A 7,494-nucleotide genomic window follows, 5' to 3' on the forward strand; every position below is an offset into this window, starting at 1 on the left:
AGTGATTGGCCCCTTGTTGACAGTCTTCCAAGGCTCGGTATATCTCCGCAACAATCATTGGTACTATGCTGAAAGCGCCAACCCCTTCCATTAGAGTCTTGGTGACCATGGCTAGTCTGGTGTGGAACCTAGCCTTCTTCATAGGAAATACTATCATCCCCAAAAAGCAGAACATAAAGAAGAAGACTCTTCTGTGGATATGCCCCAATGATGTGAGGGCGAATTCATCCGGGTAAGTGCGATAGGACTTGCTATGGCCGTACCTCTCGTACAGATAGTTGAAAGGAATGTAAGAGTCCTTCAAACAGGTCAAGTCTGGGTTTTTCTTTAGTCCCATCATTTTGAGGAAGCCCCTACCCTTGCGATTTTCTGGCATAAGCAAACCCGGAGTCTCCCAAGGAATACCAGCTAACCCTCCTATTTCCTCGAGCAAAGGTGTCATTTCAAGGTCCCCAAAGCGAAACACAGATCTGTCGCCATCCCAGAATAAAGCTGCAGCCTCTATGACTTTGTTGTCGGGTTGGATTTCCAAAAGAGAAGGCAAATTTTCCCAAATATTTGCGGACGAGAATCTGATCACTGGAGTGAAGGTCTTCCCACCAACTTAGCAACCTTGGGTGAATATTGGTTACCATGCCGAATCTGGGGACTTCGTGCCTCATTTTCTGCAAAACAAAGTGTTAGACCCTTACCCCCGCCGGACTCGACTATTTAAATATCAATAATTGGCATAAGCAGCATTTAGTTCTCCAAATAAATGCACAGACGTGGTAATGTCCGTTTGGGTTCCAAGGAAAACCAGTGGACTTTGGACAAGGCTATCTTAAAGAGTCATTATGCGGACAGCATAACTGACTCAGCTAGGTTTGACAGTGATGCATGCACAATTGAACAGAGTAAGGTTTCTATGGGGTGTTAGACCGGTACCCTTGAGCAGACAACTCAAGAGGGAAAGGCACGGAACCGTCGACTGCACCACTGATCGACTGGTTTTACCGCAAATACGCCTTTGCCAAATTTAGGGGGTGATAATATCGGAAGGGCGCAACCACTCATTATAAGCGTTGCTATGGTATTTGTTTGGCACGAGTGGAATATGATGTTGAAGATGCAATTATAAGAATGAAACAAGTTGTCACGTATTTGCACGTTCATAAAGTAACGATTATAATAATTGCTCATAATTACAATAGTATTGAAGGAAAGTGGTAAAGAAAGCATTAAAGAAAAAGAAACAAAAAGCCAAGTCAGTTTCGAAGTAGAAGAGAGATAAAGACGTTAAATGAAGGCAATAAAGAAGCAATGAAGTCACAAATAACATGAAATGGTAAAAGCCTACAGAATTCCCCAGCAGAGTCGCCATGCTGTCGACGCCCCCTTTTTCTAAGGCGAAATCGGGTTTACGACATTTGAGAGGACAACTCGTTTCCCTTTGGGAGTTGGGTTTTTGGTTGGAGAGTCACCACCTAATGATTAAAGTGCATTAGGACACTAGGAAGGGGTTTGAGTTTGAAGAACCAGATTTTGGGTAAGGGCTAGAAATTATCTCGAGGGGAAGGTGTTAGGCACCCCTCAAGATCCACTAGTGTGGTTCCCGGCCATGTTATAATTGTGACTTCATATAATAAAGTAAACAATTAAGGGCTCAGATAGAAAGGGTTTGCATACAATAAGTAAGTTGAAAAACTTTTGAGGGAAAGTAAAGAGGGCAGACATTTATGAAAAAATTCTAAAAAAAGCAGATAAAAAAAAGAAAAGTAAAGGGAAGGGGGGGGTCCTAGGTTTATGATTAATATGGATCACGTAAATGCAATATCCAGTAATCACTCCTCAGAAGAGGGGCTGCATGGGATATTAGCGCATCGGTCATCATCTCCATATCTATCCTTCCCACCCCGTTAAGGTATTAAAGCGCGGAATGGTATCGTTACTTATTGCGTGCTATTACCCGTCCCGTCCTATAAGTCCTGGAGGGTATTTAGGACCACTATCCCTATGTGGTAAGGACTAGGCTGAACCCTCAGGTTTAAAGGATAAAATGCTAAGCGACATACATAACAAATAGGACCGCACATAAGGGAACATACAAAGACAAATAAAGGCTCACAGATCCCTCCACAAGTGAACACGTAGTTAGCACGTCTCAAACACATTTAAGGTCTCAAAGATGGGAGTAAAAAAAACAGGAATGTTGAAATTAAAACAGTAGGTTTCAAGAGGACATTTTTAATAATTTATCAAGGAAAGCAGAAGGTTCGGTTAAGACTAAGTGACTTGAAGAATGTTCGATTTTCAGAAAATACAACTAAAGACAGCAGTAAGTTTTAGAAGTATACAGCAGTTCAGAATTTTTATAAATAAGAAATCATTGAAACACGTTTTTCTTTTTTGAAAATAGAATGAGGACATTGAAGTACAATAACTTGACGAGATCCCATAAGTATTCAAAATAGCACGATTCTGGGCAGAAAGGGTAACCTAGTAGTTTGAAAACATAATAGAACAAGCATCGGCGAGAGTAAACATATGCACAATTTCGAGATTATTTCAAAATAGGGCGGGAGTTTTAGCAAAACGGAGTGAACTTCAGAGAGGCAAAACAAGAAGCAGAGTTCAGAATGTTAAAGGAGGCTGATTGGTCCTAAACTGGTAAAACACGATTAATCAATTCTTATCGAGCCTAAAGTTTGCCTAGGTGTCGTGTGTATTGCCTAATTATCTTAAAGGGTGAACATGCATATTTGATCCCTTTTTTAGTTTCAAAAGAGGTACACAAACAGTTAGCCGTACTTGTATTATTAGGTTAAGCATGCTAATCAGACGTTTGACAATTGCAACTCAGGCAGGTGTGACACCTTAAGTAACAGGATGTCTAATGCACATAGGAGTTCCTAAAACATGATTTCTAAATGTTAATGAGAATGCAGCAACAGTTATTTGCTTATTACAATTATTGCTCGTTATTAACTGATCATGGTTGCAAGATGAACATGATAACAGGCTGAAAGTAAAGAACCTAAAGCAGGATCTCTAGTGAATGAGATGCATGTCCTATACAGGTTATCTATTGCGCAGATAAGTAAATAAAANATAATAAAGAACAAAAAAAATAAGAAGTTATTCTATAGGGAGCCTTCAATCAGGCCAATTCTTCCAACCTCACTCCTTTCGAGTTTCACAGCCTTTGCCATGGCCTGGGTGCGGCAAAGCTCCCTAGGGTCCCATTGGATCCCTGTCCAATACCAGCACCCAAACACTTAACAAANCTAGGGCCCCCATTGGGTCACTGGCCAATACCAGCACCCAAAACACTTACCAAAATAGTTGGGACAGGTGCAGTGTGGGATTACCAGCCTTGTGTGTCAAAGTTCAGTGGGCACTCAGAGGCACCCAAAGCAATGCTCACACGAAGGGGTAGAACCTATCTTCTAAGAGTAGTGTGAAGTGCAGGCAGGAGAGGAAAGTTGATAAAAAAAGAGTTTACACAGAGTTGGAGGGTTGCACACAAGGATAATGAGCAAAGGGGACAAATAGATCACATTAAACAATCACCAAAGGATACAGAGACTTAATACAAACTTACTTAGCATGGGTACACAAAATCAAAAGAGTTTAAAGAGACTTTGAAATGGTCAGATCTAGACATAAAAGTAAATAGTAACAGCATGTAGTCATAACAGGTAGGATTAGGAATAAGTAGTGGTCATGAGCATACGAGTATCAACAGGCAAAATAGGAATCAATCACATGTTGCACAGCAGAAGCATAAGTAGAAAACAATTAGGAATAGAACACACTGAAGTAGTAATAACCATATTGGTTTGGAACATGGAATTTAATCAGAACATACCGGTAATAAGAGAACACAGCAGAATGCAAGAGCCAAGTATAAGCACAATATTAGCCTTAGCTTTTCAGCTGGCTAATGATAGTTAGGAGCAGGGAACAATAACAGAGCAAAAGAGAAAAGTAACACAAGAGAGAGAGAGAGAGAGAGCAATATGATTGCTGTGTGTATTTGTGATATGCAATGTGTTCGTGTTTTATTCAAAAGAGAATGGGGGGTACTTATAGTACTGAATACGAGTAAACAAACAAGGTAGCAGTCCCTAATTAAGGAACTGGCATCAATCATAATCAAATCAGTATATTGACTCCCCTTTGATTAAGGAATCAAAGTCAAACGGTAATAGGCAGTTATTTAAAAGGAAAGAAATCACAAAGCATGGTATGATCACATAAGGAAACAGAATAGCATAAAGTATGCAATAAAAACTAGGTACATGATACTCTAATTAGGGAAATAGGTCAGGCAAATCAATCAACATATTTGCGCACACATATAGGGCAAAATACCCCTTTAATTCTGAAAAATAGTTTTCAAAATAATGAGCGAGGTTGAAAACCTAGGAAACCAGTATTAATCGGGGAAAGTATCCCATAAATTAAGGAAGAAATTCGAAATTAATACCAAATTATAAGGAGAATACACAAAATCACAATTTAAGGCAAGTAATCACAGTCTTAAAGAGAGCTTGTAAGAATTAGTATAAAATCACCATGTAAACAGTCAGAGAAACCTTAAGCGAAGAACACAGAATAGTAGGGGAATGAAACACCAGCAATAAAATTAAAGCAAAGAGCACGGGACTCAGAGAAGAACCCAGAAGAACGCACAAACAAGCAAATAATACAACACAAACATATAAAGCTAGGGTTTCATCAGACTTATGCAAAAATGTTTAGAAATAGTACTGAGAATCACGAATTAGTACGCAAAAATCAGAAAAATAAAGTGATCTAAAAAGGGGTTCAGAAACCCTAGTTTCAAAAAGGGAACAAAAACTTTTAAAGCTTGAGCAATTGTAAAGATCGAGTAGAGAGTAGTGCAAAACATAAAGGCGTGAGTTAAAATCGTTAAAACACAGAGATTCAAGAGGTTTGGATCGAGATTAGGGTTTCATAAGAAACTAGTGAGAAGTAAGAGAAACCTGGCTGTGAAACTCAAGGATAATGGTGTTTATAGCACCATCGAACCAAAACCCGTCGGAGAAAGGCCGGAAATAAACTCGTGCAAAGCTTCAGTGACCGTTTTGTATGGTGGAGACTCATGGGGTCTCAGAGATGGAGGGAACCTGCGAGATAAGGCTTCAAGGCGGCTGATGGTCGAAAGAGGTGAGGCTGGAGGTGGCCGGAGAGAGGGTGAAGGCCATCGGAGATGAACCAGAAGGTTCTAGAGAGAAGGAGGAGAGGAAGAGACGAAGAGAGAGAGACTGGTCTCGAAAAAATGAGGGGTCAAGGGGGGGGGGATAGATTAGGGATTAATTAAGGAAAAATGATCTGGAACGTTGATCTTATTTGATCAACGGCTCAGATTAATTCGGAGCAGGGCCGGGTTGGATTAGAGATTGGACTGGGGCGAATTTAATTGGGTCTTGGGTCAATTGGATTTAATTAAATCTGATAGGGGTGGGGTTAAATTGGGGCTAAAATTGAAACAATAATGGGCTATGTGTTAAATAGCCAATTTCCCCCTTTTATTTTTTATAAAATAGTTAAAATGATTTTAAAAACAAATTAAAAGCACTAAACTAATTAATAATGTATAAATATTAATATAAAAATACTGAAAATGATTTTATGATTGTAAAATGTTGTTCATCGTAATATAGGCTATAATTGTAATTTATGCAATTTAACTTAGAAAATACCAAACAAATTTGTAAAAATATGCAAAAATCACCTTAATAATATCTTGGTGTAAATATGAGAATGAAAATAAATTATTCACCAAAAATGATAATCTGGGAATAATTATTGGATTTTGTACTGCTAAAATAGATAATAAATTGATCTTAAAAAACTTAAAAAATTAGGAAAAAATATCAAAACTCTTGGACATGCTTATATGTGCATACTCATGCTATTTTGAGAATATTTGACTATTAAAAATACATAGGGAAAAATTGGGTATCAACAGATTTGAGACAGGAAAATTTTTGGGATGGTCCAAAGACAGGGAAAACTCTGTCCGATTTTCTATAAAATTACCGATGAGGCTTACTTGGGAGCACTTGCTCCTAAGCGCCGGTCACAATCCTAAATTGGGTCGTGACAATAACATAATTCAATTGTTTGGCAAAACTAATCTATCAATTCTAACTAAAATGAACAACATGCAATGTGAGCCAATACTACTAAAACAAGTAAATTGAAACCATGAATATAACACAATTTTAAAATTAAAAAAAAAAATAGAAGTTTAACATATGTCAAATTCCAACATAATAATAGTAAGTTCAGTGCAACTTAATAATTAGGAAACATGATAAGTTTATAACCACATTCAACAACGAAATTCCACTTTAATTGCCTTAATCATTATATGTCAAGTTTGTTAATGACTCATTATTTCTAATGTTAGGAGGTGTAGTTTAAAAAAATAGAATAATAAAATAAATAAAAAATAAAATATAAGCAATTACATGGAATCACAAGAAGTAAATATGGAGAAATAAAAGATAAATAATGTAGTACAAAGAAAAATATATTTTAAAATTTCAAAAAAATTTAAAAAGTAAAAATAAAATTTAAAAAATTAAAAATAATAGAAATAAAAAGTTATAAAAAATAAATTAAAATAAAACAAAAAAGGAAAGAAACTAAAAAGCAACCTTGCAATTAAATAGTGTAATTACTACCAATTCTCACCTTCCCTTGAGAATTGGAGAGTGTAATTATAGCCCTCCAATTACACTCAATTCCATGCTGATCAAGTAATTACTTGGCCAAACAAACATGCCAAGCTGTGTAATTACACCCAAATTCATTTTCAAGGTGACTTTCCAAACAAGCTCTAAAAGTCTGGTCTGACAACTTTCCTATGTGGATTGTCAATGAGGCTTCATCGTGCCAGGTACCGTTGACTACTGGGTTTGATTAATACATATACTGTTTCTTGGGGAAAAAATATCTCAAGACGAGTCCTACGGTGTGTTTGGTATAACGAAAAATGTTTTCCAAGAAAATATTTTCTTGGAAAACAAGTAGTAATCTTATTCATTTTCCGGTGTTTGGTACGCAAATTAAGGAAAATGACTTCTCAAGAGTATTCATAAATAATTTAGATATAATAAACATGAAGCCATAAACTTTCAAAGCAACAACCTTTCGGACCCACAAATTTCATAAACTTTCAAAACCGCAAAATTTCGAACTCGTAAACTTTATAATTTCTAAACCCGTAAACTTCCAAACACATAAACCCCCGAACTCATAATTTTGGAACTTATAAAATTTTGAGCCTTTAAACCGATAAATAATAAAATTAAAACTGAAAAATATATTTAAATTTTTTTTTTCGGGAGGGGGGGGGGGCAGTAAAACGAAAAAAAACAGAAATTTAAATTACAATTTTTTTTTGTGCCGGGGGGGGGGGGGGGTAGGGGTTGGGGTGGGTGGTGGGTGGTGTAGAAAAATGAAAAACAGAAATTT

The sequence above is a fragment of the Nicotiana attenuata genome, chromosome 1 (assembly GCF_001879085.1).
Source record: "Nicotiana attenuata strain UT chromosome 1, NIATTr2, whole genome shotgun sequence".
NCBI lineage: Eukaryota > Viridiplantae > Streptophyta > Magnoliopsida > Solanales > Solanaceae > Nicotiana > Nicotiana attenuata.